This window comes from Pezoporus flaviventris, unplaced genomic scaffold (assembly GCF_033815535.1).
Source record: "Pezoporus flaviventris isolate CSIRO_AGI_PZ_B2104156 unplaced genomic scaffold, CSIRO_AGI_Pfla_v1 ptg000007l, whole genome shotgun sequence".
In the NCBI taxonomy this organism is placed as follows: Eukaryota; Metazoa; Chordata; class Aves; order Psittaciformes; family Psittacidae; genus Pezoporus; species Pezoporus flaviventris.
In genome coordinates this window covers 38451923-38468983 of record NW_026892555.1, presented here as the reverse complement: position 1 = coordinate 38468983, position 17061 = coordinate 38451923, and the positions used below count along the sequence as shown (strand labels likewise).

Genomic DNA, 17061 nt, shown 5'->3' with positions numbered 1-17061 from the left:
TTGTGGTCTTTTTCAGACAGTGAACTTCTCAAGTGCAGGCATGCATCTCTCTCCACAAGCAGCTTCTAGAGATTTTAGGCTTTATTTTTTTTGTTAATCTCCAGACCATCTCATATATCCCCGTTTAGTTTGCCTTTGTATTTTTGGTATTTTTACCTCTTGTATTTTTATTTACTGGATGAAGTTGCCTGTAAGTTATGCCAAATGTTAGCTCATACTTCAGCTGCAGGAAAGCTGGAGAGATAATCATGGGTTAAGAGACATGAGATATATGCGTCATTGGGAAGGCTTTAAGGCATCTCTAGTTTTATGCCAATCCCTTCTTTCACTAGTTTTGGGAGTTGAAAAAAATATGTATACAGAGACCTCAAAAACTTTGTGACTACTGCAAGATGTTTTTTGGTCTAATTTTATTCATGAGATGCAAAACAATAGTACAAGCTGCTGTTTCTTGATGTAGTGTATTAGTTTAACATTAAATGATTATATTCCAAGTACCCAAAGAGAAAATAAGCCTTCTAAATTATTCTGTACATCAATATTTCAAAGCTATTTCAATTTGTTTTTAATGAAACAGATAAACAGTTATATGAATGGAGCAGCTGTAAGTACTCAGAGTAGCTTGAACACTTGAGGTGAGAGAAACAGATTTTGCAGGTTAGCCATGCGCCCACTGTAGCGTGTGTGCTGAATTGATCACTGTGAAAACTCAGTGCTGTGTGCAGGGTTATTTATATTGCTTGCCCTCAGTCCTTCCAAATACGAATGTTTATGCTAGTTTTTGGGATATGGTGGATTGCTGGTGGTTGCAGTCCAACAGAGTGTAGAAATGATGATGGTTTTAAGTTATGCAAAGTTTTTCATAGTTATGTGGTTTCTATTTTAAAATACACAGTGAAGTCAGTGTTAAACGCTTAGGCAAATTTGAAGCTCCTTCATGTTTTCCTTCTGTAGCAGCCCTTTTACTGTGGTTATGCTGCTTATGTTTTGCCTACAGACTGCTGGAATTTGCTTTGAAAATATCAGTGTCTGTTTTATTTACTGATTAGCTTTGGCACAGCAGCTTTTTTAGATCCTGGTTAAGGCAGAATTTTGGGGAATAGGGAGAGACTTCTTCAAATTGCTGAAGACTACATTATTGTAGAGCATGCAGGAGACACATATCTGAGACAGAATGAAAGCTCCAGTTCTGACTTCACTTAATTTTGAGTACTCACCTTTTGATGTTATTTTCACATATTTGTACCTAATTTCTATAGGGACAAAAAAAAGATTATTGTTTGATATTAAGGTTATGATGTTATGGAGTTACTGATTTCCCATTCCACCTCTGACATTTTTGGGATTTTAAGACTCACCACAGAGATATCACCTTCTTGATGCAGTGGACAACCAAAGATCTCAAAAAAGCTCTGTCCTTCACAGGGTACAAAGGTATTAGAAAAGATGAGGCTGCATGTATGTGCTCACAGAATGTATTTGAGTCCGCAATGAAGACTTAAGTTCAGGCCTATAACTGTTAGTCTATTCTGGAAGTACACAGGATTTGCAGCTAGGACAAAGGGATAAAAGGTTCTCTCTGATTTGAGACTGGTCTCCCGAAGGGTCAGCACTTCATGAGGATGGGCGCATGAAGAAATTCTAGTTATTAACAGCAGTAGTGTTACAAGTGGTGACATGTGTGAGGCTACTATGCCATGCAGACATGTTCTATGAAGAAATTGGGTAATATTTTTTTGCCCCCAGGTCTAGGAAATCAGGGTGAAGAAAATGTCTGCTGTTTTGCCGAAGAAAAGTTTGAGAAGGCAGACCAGTAAGTAATTTGTCCCTGGGATGTGTCTGAGTTCCTCTGGTGCATGTTTCCCATCTTCAGAGTACTCTCTAGCTCCCATGCCAGTTTTGGTAGGATCACTCTTGCCCTCTCACCCTAGTTGGAGTGCTATGCAGGGAGGGGAATGTCTGCTCAAATGGTCAGAAAAGGGATGAAAACAAGGGGTGAGAGTCTCTAGGCTTGAGGGGTGGGCACTTGCCTGTCCCCATTTATACTAATTTTTCATAGCTTTAGTTATGCGATTTGTGTGCTCATTTTGCATTAGAGGATTGGATAAAAGCCACAAGCCATTCTGGAAGAAGGGTCTGGGATCTTATCAGCCCCACAAAGTTACTGCCAGGTCTTCAAGCTGCCTGAGATGCAAATATGCTTTTCTTGAGGAACATTATGTGGAATGAGAGTCCTGAAGACTCTCTCATAAAAGCACTTTTGGCTTGCTCTATTTAATAATTAAGCCTCTCTTCCTGGAGAGGCTTTTCTTCTGTGCCAACAAAACGCTTCTGGTTTCTTGTAAGAAGACTGTGAGACTGGGTTCTGGTATGGCAAGTCACAGTTGCTGTTTTTATATGGACACAATTTCTAGTCATTAAATTAACAATCTTTCTGAGATTAAAATCCAAATTTATTTTACATTTGGCTTAAAGGTCTTGAAGTTTAGTAGGCTGTCTTCAAACTTCAAACTTGAAATGGTAACCAAAGCCATTGCATTCAGAGCTAGTTTTCTTCTGGGATTCATTGTGCTGAATATCCCCGACTCCTGTGTAAAGTAATAAGATCTGAGAGTTTCTCTGAAACTCTGAATTATGGGTGTGGACTGGAGACTTGAAGTCTCAAAGGTTTACAGCCTCTGAGCTCACAGTGAGCTGGCTGACAGCAGGGTGGGTTTTGAGTAAGTGCCTGTATGCATTAGCATCTGCGAAGAACCACTTCATGTTCCAACAGTTGCATCCTGACTTTCTTTCTAGTTGCATCTTGCAGCTCAACATAAACACCTTCTCAAGATTTAAGAGAGCAGAAAACAGTCTTTGAAGAACAAAAAACCAATGGACTCTAGAGAGCTTGATGGGTCTTCATTGTCATCATACAACATCAAAGAAAGCCTCGGAGCTGCACTTTTTACTCAGAATTGGAAATAACATTCTTAATTACAGAAGTGAGCAAGTCTGATGGTGGTTTTCCTTCAAAGGGAGGAATGCAACACTTTATCCTTCAACTTTTGCATTCTTTTCAGAATAGCATTTTTTAAAAATTACACCTGTCCTGAGATGGAAGACTTGCATTTAAATTTTTCCTGGGCCCATCTATAGGCATGTCAGATTGCCTATAGACACCAAATAGTGTCACCCGTTGCAGTAAGGTGGTCATATTGAAAATGGTACTAAATAGAGAAGGAAGTGCCAGTAGTGGTGATGAAGATTAATAATGTGCAGGTACTGGAAGTATACGGCAAACTCTTTTTTTTTCTGCTCTTCCACTGGGGAAAATCTGTACTTGTCTATCAGCTTCCTGGCTTAAGTAATGCTCTCAGAATCCCTATTTTCCTCCACATCAAGTATGAAAAATGTATCTCCACATATGAAGAAGCAGTTTTGTTGCTTGTTCCAATATAGTTTTAACCTCCCATGTCCTTGTCAGCAGTTGACTTTGCATACCTTGTTTTAGGACTTCAGCATCTTATATCAGTCATGTATTAGTTTGTTCTTTTTCTTTTATTTCTCCCTTAAATCCGCTTGTTAGTGGCTGCTAATGTCTCTTTCTTGGCTCTTTGGAAAGAGAGATTATCTTTTCTACAGTATATTTTACAATCTTTGGCTCATTAGGTTCATGATCATTGACTTTGTGCAAGTCTGGCATGCACTACATGGGGTCCATGGCCTGGATGTGCTATTTAAGGCTATTTCGTATGCTTACTGTGTTACAGATAATCAGTGTGGTGCCTTTCTGTGGTTCACCGACTTCATGGACACCTAGCTGGTCAGCCAGAGGTCATGAAAGTGGTGGCTGGGAGGTACATGTTTCTTGCTAAGAGGTCTTGCTAAGGCCTCAGTTGTGTTGACAGGGCCGTTGCCTTCTGGAACGGACAGTTCATACTGATTCTTTGCTGCTAACTTTGATGAAACATAGTGGAGGGAAAAATATCTATGGTGGAAAGTCAAGAGGGCACAAAGGATATTTGCATAGTTTGAAGTGGTTGCTGAAATATGGTGGAGGGAAACATTGCACTGAAGGAAAAATGGAAGGAACTTGAGGGGAAGTGAAAGGTTAGCATTGGGATGGAGTTGTGTTGGAGTGGTATGTGATGAGAGACTTGTTCAGGGCGATGTGAAGTCTTTAAAATGACTTCTAAATAACCACAATTTGAGTTTGGGATTTCTACATTCTTAAGGATACCAACTGTGTTCTTCCACATCTGTTTGTGTAGCCAGAGTGCAAATGCTCAGTGTAGTAAACCTCCTGCCTCCTGCAGGCTTCACTTCAGATACTTCTTTACTGCATCCACCAGTGGTAGAATGAAACACACATCACTTACATCTTAACTGATCCTCTCCTTCTTGTCTGAGGTGGCAGTGATGTACTGGTGTCTTCATTTCAGTCAGTGAGTGAAGATACTGTCAACAAGTAGGGCTGTGGATGTGATGGGTGGTGATGTCCTTTGGAATGTGGGTGTGGGGGGATTATTTTGGTTTTTATGATTCTGAGAAAAAAAGTGAATGTGAATGCTATAAAAAACACTCTGTAGGATTCAGTCATAGGGCTGTCCTGCAGAGGATCTCTGGCTTTAACATTGAAAAATTTCTTTGGGAAGGAAAATTACAATGGGGGGAAATTTGTGAAAGATAAAATAATCCCCTCATCTTTTATTCTGTGTAAATGTAAAAAGTGCCATATGAAAATCTGAAGATGATGTTTTTGTTATGTATACATAACCATGGAATGGTTTAGCTTAATTCTCAAAGTCCAATGAATGCATCAAACCAAGTAAAATACTCATTAGAGTAGTTGGTTCGGTTCAGCCTCTCAAGATTACAATTTAGAAATATACATACTATTGCCATTAGAAATGCATCATGTTGATTCACCAACTTTTTTGCTCAACTCATTTTCATTACATATGTTTACTGTACTTTGCAAAATCTAATTAGCTTGCGGTAGCAGATTCCAAGCAATACTGGGTATATTTTTAAGTCAAAGGTTAAGTTGTTAATCCAGAGTGAAACGTGTTTAAAGACACATCAGACATTTTTCATTTTAAATATTTTTGTATTGAAGTCATTGGATGGATAAGTACTTATACAGGTGATCATAACATAGTAAAAAGTTATTTGTTCCCAAAATAGTCATCTGTTAATTCACTTAGATATGCCAAAATGAAGTGTAAAATTTATTAATGTGCTAGCTAGGCAGTTTTCACTGCAAGATGCTGGTTCCAGTGTCATATGATGAATTCTTCGTACCCCCATAGGCTTTCCTTTCTCCTTCCCTCTGTGATGGGCATCTGCCTCAGGCCATATGGTTTTGGAAAATTTTGATCAAAACTGTTCTGTCAAGGAACGGGGCTAGAAAAAACCTGACTTGCTTTTAATTTCTAAAAAACACTGTAGAGACCTTCTGTTTCCATGCGGAGAAACAGGAACTGGAAGCTTAGCACAGGCAGATAACTTTTGCCAGGGACAGGCTTTTGCTTTCGATGAAAGTCTGACGAATATTGGCTAACTCGTGTACCTTTCACAATTCGTTCACTTCCAGCAGAGCCCTGCTGCAGTCTCTTGTGACTGTGTCCTCATGAAACCTGTGCCACCTTGCTGGGACTTCAGTCTTTTGTGACTGTGTCCTCATGAAACCTCTGTTGCTGGCATGCCTATACATGGCTGTATCCTGTCGCACGTCCAGTGCATGGTCCAGGCACTCATGTGCAGTCACCATGGATGGTGTGACAGGCTTGTGGAGCCCTGTATTAGTCTCACTTGGAGCTTTAGCTGCCTGCTTTTGCCAAACGTGGGCCCTCGCAAACCACCCCTGGCTCCATACGTCAGACTTGCAGTGCTGTTCCCCACACCTTCCTTGCCCAGCACATCATCACAATGGTTAAAAGTGACTAAAAATTGAGGCGGAGGTTTAGTGAGTGTTGATTATGTTGCAGAGGCAAGTAAGTGTCTCTTGAAATTCAATTTCAGAGTTGTCAGTGGGTCCCCCAAGCACAGCTGTCATCATGATGTTTTAAAAAAGGAAGCAACTCCTAGAACCCTGCTGCAGTGGTATGCTGAGAGCATGCTGCTATGGCAGCCTGTGTTGGGGACACGGGCTTTAAATGCCCTCAGAGCCAGCAGCTCTGTGGGTTGGAGGCAGGAGGGAGCAGTGAGGGCTTGGGAAGCTGCTGGGCTGAGATGGGGGATCCGTAGGCTTAGCAGCTTGCATGGGAGGCAGCCAAAACTGAGTGTTCCATGGCAGCTGAAGCCTGTTTAATTCCTGTTTAAGGATTCTTGGTCATTTTGTTACTTGTCATAGTTGCTGTGGTGGTCTGTGAATGTGGTTTACAATAATTTAACTCTCTTCGTTTTTCATTATTTTATGTGTGTCTTTTCCTTTGCTTAACAAACATGAGCATTCCCAATACCTGGATCAGAGGACTAGAGTAAAGACAGTTGTCTTCCCCTGTTGCTGCCTTTGGAAAAATGTTGTTCAAAAAATCATTGTGGATCTGATCATCAAATAATTGGCTCACCTCTTCTTCACATGTCTCTTTAACTCTTTAAGTTTGTAACAGTTGTGTAACTGGCCTGTCTGCCTTTGTTCTTCAATGCATAGTTTTCTGGCTTCAAGCAGTGCTACTGAGAAACTTGGAATATTCTACAGTATTTTAAAGAAGCACAGTTTATAAAAATTGATGAGCTCCTTAGATGATGTAATCTGAAAAGGAAGACTTAATAAAACAACCTCCTTTGTTTATCGTAACACAAAACTTAATGTTGACTGAATGTGGAATCAAGGAGAAAAATGTCACTATTCCTGCATTTCATTTTTATTTCTAGCCATATATTGCTTTTAGAATATTTTTTTGTACAGAAATGAAATCTGCTTCTAGCAGAGAGCAACTCTATGAGCAATTTTCACTGGCAGATTAAGAAAGCTGTGACACAGCTATTTACATACTGTCAATAAATACGGTCTTGCACTGTTACCACATTGAAGTCTTGTTCCATTAGAAACATTTTATGTAGTAGCAGATACAGTTTTTTTGTACTGAAGTAAGTATGTTAGTTAAAAATGTTTATAAACAGCCTTTAATGTCATGCACTTGGACTGTGCCTGATACTGATTCCCTGCAGAATTAGGGAAAATGCTGGTGTGGGCGTATAGGGGTTTTGGGGTCTTGTAAGTGTAGTGTTTATGGATGTGTTTTATGCATATCTTAATGGAACATCTTAAAAACGTAAAGTATGTATATGTGTAACAGTGTAGTCTTATGATATTTTGGCAATACTGATGGTGAAAAATGTACTATATCTCACAAGAGACAGCTGGCACTGTCTCCACTTTGGAGAAGCAGGCTATGTACTTCCATCTTGTCACTGACGTTTGTAAACTTTTTGGTCAGGGTAGAGCTTAGGTGATTATATGAAACATTTGGGAACAGGAAACTTGGGAAGAGTGTTTTCCTATTTATGCTAAACAGAGTGAAGATTAATTGAAATACACTGTCCACGAAGACTAAACTAAAGGTGCCTGTATCTTTTTTTTCATGATTTACTTGATACTGTTGAAGCTCTCAGCGTGTTTCAAAAACACAGTGCTTTCTTAGATCATAACATTCCTTAGTTTTGTGGACTTACATATTTATAGGATGCCTGTAAGCCTTAAGTTAGTTCCCCGTATTTGTAAGGAGTATTTGCTCACATTAGGTATTTTCCAAATGAGTTCAGTTGTTTTGCATAATGGCAAAAATTTCCTTGGCATTTCTACTGTAGCCTCATGAAAGGTTAGTTAGGACTTTATGTGCCAGTGCACACAGAAGCCCTTGGGTCATCTGGGTATCTGCCCACGTGTAAACATAAAGGACAGAGAGGGTCCTGTTGACTTCTGTAGGGTTACTGTGCATTGAGACCATGCATGTGGTGCCTCGCTGATCTGAGGACTGCATTGTAGATTGTGAAGTACTGTACATGAACTGATCTGAGATGTACCTTGTGTATGATGCTGGTAATGTGTACGTTTAAAACAAGAATAAACTTGTGCATTTTTTTGTCTCCTTCTGACCGGCTTAGCAAACTATAAGTGATCGGCTTCTGAAAGAGAACTCCTAAATATATCACTTTTTTCAGAGTTTGAGACAAATTCCCTTTAGGTGAATTATTTGGGAAAACAATAATAATGACAAAAAAAAAACAAACCACCACCCAAAAAACAGCCAACCAACCAAAATAAACACAACAAAAAACAAAGAGGAGTTATTTGTTCAGCCTGGAGAAGAGAAGGCTCTGAGGAAACCTTATAGCAGCCTCCCAGTACCTCAAGGGGATCTGCAGGAAATCTGGAGAGGGACTTTTTACAAGGGCATGTGGGGATAGGACAAGGGAGAATGACTTTAAGCTAAAAGAGGGGAAATTTAGATTAGCTGTTAGGAATAAATTCTTTACAGTGAGGGTGGGGAGACGCTGGAACAGGTTGCTCTGAGAAGTTGTGGCTGCCCCATGCCCTGCAGTGTTCAAGGCCAGGTTGGATGGGGCTTGAAGCAACCTGGTCTAGTGGAAGGTGTCTCTGCCCATGGCAGGGGTTTGGAACAGGATGAGCTTTAAGGTCCCTTCCAACCCAGACCATTTTGTGACTTTTTTTTCTTCATGCACTCAGACAAATACCAGTCCCAAATGTCGATGCTTTCAGCTAAAAGGTGTAATAATCTGTCCAGCTCTCATCTCGTGTGCGGTGCCTCAGCAGCCCTGTGCTACGGTGAAGGGCTATAATTAGATTAGCAGCCAGCTAAGCAGTGGTGACAGGCTGCGAGCCTCAGCGAGCATGTGCTGGATTCTGCATGTGCCTCGCGCTTATTGGTGGGCGAGGTTGCTGCCTGCCGGTTTGATAGGTTTCCCCAGTAATCTTTATGCTGCATTACAGACATAGATACAGAGGTACTGCGTGCATGCAACGGGAGAGGTGCTCAACTTGTAGCATAAAAGAAAGCCCACAGATGAAAGGCACTGGTCTTTGTTGCAAAACATCAGTACTTAAGGACTGCTAGCTGCAAGCCGAGAGGTCAGTGAAGGAGTTTTACTTGGTGGTAATTACTTTCAGGTCTTTATGTCTCCGGTAAAACAGTCATGCATGAAATGAATACTGTTAATCATGTCATCTGTTTAATTTGATTTTGCTTTCATTAGTTTCATGTGTACTGTGGTGGGAAAGCGATCAGATGACAAAACACATCATTTGAGTGGATTTAGTTCAAAAATAGAGTGTATTTACACAGGAATATTGCTTTCATTTGAAAAATTAAGCCTGTGCATGTGAGTGATTTTACTGGTTGCCTTTTGTTATGCTAATGGAAATATTTCTTTTATTGGGATGTTTTCTGCCGAGCAATTGAATTAGAGCATTTATAACTATTGGCATGTGAAGATGAATCTCTATAAATAGCATTTAGTTTAAATAATGATTCTGTGAAGTGTTCTTTAATTTGATCACAGCCGTAACTATCTTCATGGTTCTCTTGCTACAAGATAGAGGGATGAGGAGTAATATGCTATTGTTCTTTCAACAAAGATGCTGGAGCCTTCATGTTTGGGTGGATTCTTTGTTTCGTCTACTGGGTTTTATTTTAAGTGGCTTTCATAATTAAGCTAAAGGCACCTGCCTGGTAGATTACGGTATATCCTTTGCTTGCACACAAATGTATTTTATACATATAGATAGATAGATATCTGTATTGTTCTCAGTGGCTGAATCCTGGCCCAAAGCCTTGTTTATATGTATCTTGTATAATAAGATACATATACCAATCTTTTCCTCTGTGATTCTGAGACTATTAGAGTATTTATCATAGCATCATACTCATTTAAGTTCTTTTCATACTTGACCTATGCATCAATTGATCCCAACTTTTACTATAAAAAGCATGCATATTTAATGAGCACATTTTACAGTAAAAGCTGTTCAGAACAGAAGGAAGCAAGTGTGAAGTATTAAAAAAAAATCTCTTAATGTAGTCATGCCTCATTTGTTGACTTTTGAATATTGAAGCTGACTGTTTAGACTTCAGAGTTAATGCCCTTGTCTCTGTCAGACTCCAGGGCCCCCATGAACTTGTATATTAAGTCACCAGTCATCTGGCTGGCTGGCTGCCACCATGTGTCCGAGATACGAGTAGATAGTCTCAGCCAGGATCAGAAAGGTGTTAGGAACTGGAGCTATTTTGGTATTAGTCTTCACTTTTCCCTCCACACCTATCCAAGAAGAGGTTTTTCCTTCTGTGTAAACCACAGCAAAAATTTAAGTTGTTCGCTCTTAAAAGTATGTGGTATGAAGCTGTGTTGTTACCTCCTGAGTAGATACCCTTAAATGCGAGCATTTATTCAGTTACTAGCTTCATATGGCTGTGAGGACAACAAATACACGTTCTTTCTTAATTGTGATATCATATTCAAAAGGAAAAATATTTGGGAGGTTTAATCACAGCTGGTACATGCCAGTTTCACTGAATTTTTGATGTTAAGTGAAACAGTTATCATGGTGTCTACATTCACCTAGGTTTTATTTCCAGAGCTGTTTTCTTTTGTGTAGACTTGGAAAATGTCATTTTTGCATGGTAACATTTAAGCCGAAGCAGAGAAGACTCAGGATGTGAAGGCATGTTATTCTCGGGCTGTTTCATATTCCCTCGTTGCTCCAATTGCCAACCAGAAGCATCTTAAAGGGGTTAAGTTAAACTATGCCTTCTACCTTTTTTAATAAGAAGCTTACCTAAATTAATATATTTACATCTTTATGACCTCTGCGACAGCATCCCATGAAGGAGTAAATAATGACGATGTTAGTAATAAAGAAACATAGAAAATAATATCCCCAGCTGAATTATATGTTTACCATATCCAGACAGCATGTTTACAAGAGGTGAGAGGCTGATATTTTCTGTTCCACATATTGAGCTATCATTACTGCTAAGTAACATAAAGCACAGCTGGTAAAATGATATAAAAGTTGCCATATTTTTTGGTGGTGGATACAGGTAATACTACCACCCACTGGAACTCTAATGCTGCGCCAACAGGTACTGTGGTGTGTACATCTCTGTCTCCAAAACCAGCTGTGATGATCTGTGCAAGCATCACCAGGAAAAATGACAGTCATGAAACAAACTAGTGGCAGTATAATTTAAATTTGCAATGCATCAATAGCAAGGAATAAGCTACTTTGTTAATGCTTCCCATTTTGTTACATCCTCATTGTTTTTCTGGGTAAACAGAGAAAACAACTGGAAGTAACAGTTTATGTGGATTGCTCTTTAAAAAAGTTGTCAGCTTTGTTGCTATAAACATGTTTTAACTGTAACTAACGTATTGCTGCAGGAACTGTAGCACACGTCAAATTATTGTTGATGAGATTTTATATACAGGCTTTGCCAATGAGTTTCTTGATGTGAAAGTTTTTAATTACTCTTTGTTAGAAGAGGCAAGAATAGCATGTTTGCTATGCACCTCTTGAAATGTTCTTATTTCCGATATGTTGTGCTGTAGATAAGCCATCAAGTCCTTTGTTATCTGGAAGGGAAACTTTTCTTTCCAATTAGAAATGCAGTATGCATATGTATGGTAAGGGCACAAAAGTACAGTGCAAAAAATAAGGTCTCAAGTGTTTTATTCGTATATATGTGTGTGTATATATGTCTGAGAAAGAATCACTTATACCATCTAACCACTAAAATATGTTTGTGTAGAAATGAATATATTGTTAACACTTTTAATGTCATACCAGTACTCATTATAATCCAATAGATATATACTCCTTGAATGGTAGTGTTTTCAGAAACACTACCTTTGGCTGCTAGCTGAGCATGGATACATTTAGTAAACTGAGTGCCTGCAATTAACAACGCTACACTAGCTCTGTTTTGTTAAGGTATTATGTCTTTTTACTGCTACACATGTAAGTGAATTTTGCATTACTTTTAAAACCATACCAGGTCTGAAAGGGAAAAATGATACTTAAGGCTAATGGTTTTTGTTTGTTTTTTTTTGTAGTCTGTTAGCAATGAAAGAGAGACTCCTGAAAAACAGTTGCAGGGATTTAAAGTATTACCACAATGTTTATTTTTCAGGATTTGTACTTGCAGTTTTTGAGTAGCAGTAAGTGATATATGTGTAAAGGTTTACATTGGAATGAGAAAATGACATTGTGCCCTAAAGCTCCTTTTTCTTTTTCCGCTGTTTTTGGAACCAAATCCAGTTATTACTTTGCTGATGAAATGTCTGTCTGTTTAAATGGTCAGACATCCAATAGCCCCAGTTTGGGGCATGAGTGCTCCCATGCCTAGGGACTGGGCATAGGCGAGGGCCTTCAGTGGTGAATGCCTGCCCTCCCGCAGGGCTGTCACCTGCCTGGCACAACTTAGTCTAGGGACTAGCTACACAGAGTCAGAAACTTAAACCGTGGATGAAATATACCTAGCTCTACGCATCTGCATGTCAAGCATTCACAATGTTTAGAGGAAGGTTGTGTTTTATACAGCAGGAAATGAAATATCTTCTACTTGCCTTTCTCACCTGCGGTGGTATGGAAAATTGAAGACAAAATGCATATTATTAATTTCTTTTTACAATTAATCTTCTGTTACAGTTAATTTTAATTGTTCTTAAATGTATTACCTGCGATATTAACTGTGTTGATAGATTTAATGTATAATATAACTGGCAAATAGTAATCCTGGATGCTTTTGTCTACATAATCCTCGTAACAAGATTCCTGTCTCTGTTTCGTGTTGCTTTTCATGGATGCACTACAGCTACTTGTTACAGCCTTTCCACAAAGCACCTGAACCATCTCCAGCCCGGTTCCTCACTTTGTAAATATGTTGTTTCTAAACAAGAATTGTCCGTTCCATAGCAGGTATTACTTGGTTTTAAGTCCTGTCATGCAGTTGTCTTATCCTTTGGTGATATACTGGTTTGTTAGTTGAAACTGCATATTATTTATACTACTGATGATTATATGGCCATCTATCTTTATGGCTGCGTTATCTGCTGGGTCTTGTAGAATGATTTTACTGTATCCATTAATACCTTCCTGATATGAATGTGTATACTACAGAATCCCAAATAATGGCAAAGAAGGATATAAAATTCTTGCCTCTCTTTTGAAGGAGCTTAACGTTTTGGAAGTTGGTGGAGTAGCCCAAAGATTAAGCTGTTCTGCTCCCCGATTAGGAAGTCTGTAGAAACACATCCTGTGGCAAGGTTATACAATGTGTAATACAACTTGCATGGGTTAGTGTCATTTAACTGAGAGAAATATGAACATCCGGGTTTGCAGTGGTATGCACATCTTCACAAGTTTGTGAATATTTGGCTCCTGCATCTGTTTAGGGTCCATGGTAATAACTGGTTCTTTTAAGGCTTGGCTACTGGTTTTCATAGAATGGTTTGTGTTGGAAGGGAGCTTAAAGATCATCCAGTTCCACCCCCCTGCCACAGGCAGGGACACCTTCCACTAGACCTGGTTGCTCAAAGCCCCATCCAGCCTACCCTTGAACACTGCCAGGGATGATACAATCACAACTGGGCAACCTGTTCCAGTGCCTCACCATCCTCTCAATAAAGAGCTTCTTCCTAATGCCTAACCTAAATTTACCCTAGATTGACGGTAGAATTCAGCTTAAAGTCATTCCCCCTTGTCCTGTCACTGCATGACCTGGAGTCTCTCCAGATTTCTTGTAGGCCCCCTTTAAGTACTGGAAGAGTGTTACAAGGGCTCCCTGCAACCTCCTTTTCTCCAGGCTGAACAACCCCAACTCTCCAGAGAGTTTTGTAGGTAATGATCCTGAAGAGATGTTAATATGATGTGGTGTGTAGGCCTATAATGCAAATTCATAATACGCATGAAGTCGCTGTTCCAAAATGGATTTTACCTGTATAATCTAGACAGAAAAAGGCAGGAGAGGATGAGAGAAACAGAGCCAAAAAAGAAGAGGCATTTTTTATGTGACCACAAACTGTAGGCTTGCAAGGTAGGCTGAACAGTCTGTGCTTTAGGATTATAAACTGCATTATTGCTGCAAATATCTTTAAAAAGAGTGAAAAATATTGTAAGATCAGTATAATGATCCCTGTCTCTATAAGCACTTGGAGTACAAACTTCTCAGGATAAGGATGATTTCCTTCTGTCTCAGTCATAATTGGCATTATGTATTTTGGGCATTGCAGTCATGTGGAAATGAGTGTGCAGCTTTGTGTTTCTACCATGACATTACAGCAGCAGTCTAGTCAGAAGATGTATGAGGGACTTGATAAAATTATATCACTTCCTCTTCCTTTGCTGTAATATCAGCCCTGCTGCAATCCATGGTCCTGTCCTGTCCCCTTCCTCCTCTCCCTCCCCTCCCCCCCACCCACCCGATTTACCTTTAACGTATTGTGGAGTGCACAGATTGCTATTTTGGTCCCTATCTCCCCAGGGACTGGGTGAAGCCCAGCAGCAGCAATATGACTGCTGCTAATTTTACGTGGAAGGCTGGTACAGCAGTGGGTGCAGCAGAGCAAGACCTCAAAATGGTGTCATTGTCCTTCAGTGTTTCGCTGCCTGTTTCTCTTCCCCACAGTTCTCTTGTCTTGCCTTGCTGCAGCCTCCTTTCTAAATTTGTCTGCCCCATTTTCCCATTCAAATTACTCTTCAGTCTGTCTTTCTTTGCCCTTCAGCTTCTATCCACCATTCAACCATTTATGTGTTCTTTGGCATCTTCGCAGCCACTGCTCCTTTTTGGGCAGGGGTATGTGTGTATATCCAAAAATACCTTGTAGGCAGAGGACAGCACCCAGGTGAAGAATTTAAGTTATCTTACCAAAAGATTCTTGGTATTTTTCCAGTTATTATTTATTTATTTGTTTGTTGGAGCAAGATGTCCTTGGCTTCTGCTTGGAAATCTCATTCTGACAGTTACAAATCTTACCTCTGACCTTTCTGAGTCTGAAATATCTGCTTTTATTTATCTCAGCCTGTTACCTCTTTACTGAAAGCAAGCATCTCCCTTCATCTTCCTGTCATCCCTAGATCAGGCCTTTCCAAAGTGATTAATGACCTTTGCTGACTGCTTTCTGCAAGCAGGGCTCCTTTCCATCATGCATCCGTGCATGTATCCCACACCAGCCATACTTCTGTAAGAGCTTGGGCTAAGGAGCTCCTTCCACCCCTTCTGCTCTTTGTAGGTGTCTCAGGCAGTGGTGGCACATTGCTGACCTGAATCTTGACAGCTTCACTGCTGCCTGCGGGGCTCCAAGTTGAGTGAATGCTGACTGCCTTAAAGTCATTTATTTTAACTCTTATTTTTGCCGTCACCTTGGCACAATTGCTGCACTGGGTGCCTAAAGGCTTAGAGGCACTTAAAGGCTCTCTACTGGGAGGAGGTTTTGCAGAGTGCCTTCGTTAAATCCTTGCAGAGCAAGGACCAAGTGAATCATGGTCCCATCTAGTCCTAAAGTGCATAGGGTTTGGATTCTTCATCTGTAGTACATCTTGATGAGGAGTTGTACGGAAAACTGGGATGCTTCTTTACTATCAACTGTCATTTTTAGTTCTCCAAAGAGCCAGAGGTTTTGCAAGTATTTTTTTCTTTCCTTAAGCTACAAAGCAACTTAACACTTCCTTGTTTTTTTACTTCAGCATGACTCTGTAGTCTAAATTTGCAGCAAAAGCACGTCTGCAACTAACTCTTAAAACGCATCCCTTCTTAGAAGACATCTACAAATACTAAATCCATCTGGTGCTGAATTACCATTGATTTTTTTTTTTTGGGGGGGGGGAGGGCTTGCTGAAACTGCATTGATGCTTCCCTCATCTCCAAGAAATATGTGCATCTGCTGTTTATAGCAGCTTCTGGCTTTTGTGGAACATAGTACTGTGGAAACACGAGAATCCTACACAGAGCTTTTTTTTCTCCTTCTCACTAAAATTAAGTATGGAATTATCAGTGTATATAAGTACCTAACAGGGAGGAGGAAGGAATCTGGAGCCAGGCTCTTCTTACTGGTATCTCATGACAGGACAAGAGGCTGTGGACATGAACTGAAATACAGAAGATTCCATTTAAGCTTAAGAAACCCCTTTGAGGATGGCCAGACACTGGCCCAGGTTGGCAGAGGTTGTGTCCCAGAGAGGATGAGTCTTCATCCTTGGAGGTATTCGAAACTCAGCTGGGATGTGATCCTGGGCAGCCTGCTGTAGGTGGCCCTGCTTTCAACAGGACTAGACAGTCTCCAGAGATGCTTTCCAGCCACAGCTGGTCTGTGATTCTGTGACTAGAAGTCTCCAAACACCAGACGAAGCAGGCCTTGTAACTAGTTATTTTTTCTGTATTAGTTTTGCTGTCTAAAATTACTTCACATGCTTATTCTTGGGTGTGAATGTGCACATGAATGTATATACCTACCTGTTTCTGGCTGCTGTGTAAGGATACCTGAATGCTAGGACAAGCTGGATACTTAGATGAAAAAAGGAGGATGTTTTTATATTTTTCTTAAATGCATACAAATGCATTTCATATGGTTTTCTGTGCTTTATGCAGCCACTGAAATATTTTTCCCTTCCACAATAATGTGCTGTCTGTATAGTAAAAGTTGCTTTAAAGAAAGCTTTACTTTTCTTAGATGGTTTATGTTGAGCACAGCTCATACTTAAGTTACCTCTTTGTTGCAGTCCACATTACATTTTAAGTGGGTACAAATTGCCCAGCAGGAGATCTGTGAGAGAGGAGAGCAAAAGGCTCTGGGTCAGAAGAGGGAGGTGTGCCCTCAGCTCGGCTCCCCTTTCTCAAATACATAGCTCCAAATTAAGTGGTAAACATGGAAAAACTGGCCTGAGTTGAGAACTCTTTACAGGCACTTTGTATTTATGCACATACTTACTGGAGTCCTGCAGTTCATAATTACTGATCTGCTGGTATTCAGCCCTGCTTCTGCAGCCCACGGTAGCTGTGTAGGTGTGACAGCATTGCTGAAAACTAGGGAGCTGGACAAGGCTTACTGCTAAAATGA

General features: G+C 40.1%; 1 protein-coding gene across 2 annotated transcripts in view; it reads left to right on the top strand.

Annotated features, from left to right (window-relative positions):
* The window catches only part of FAM110B (family with sequence similarity 110 member B), a 110100-nt gene that overhangs the window by 43005 nt on the left and 50034 nt on the right, over nucleotides 1–17061 (top strand). The window contains exon 1 of one of the 2 annotated variants that reach the window (XM_061448431.1): nucleotides 8909–9079. The exons of the other annotated variant lie outside the window; for it this stretch is intronic. The gene's annotated coding sequence lies outside the window, so the exon portion shown is untranslated. Of the gene's footprint in view, nucleotides 1–8908; nucleotides 9080–17061 lie in introns of those variants that run through there. 2 annotated transcript variants of the gene reach the window in all.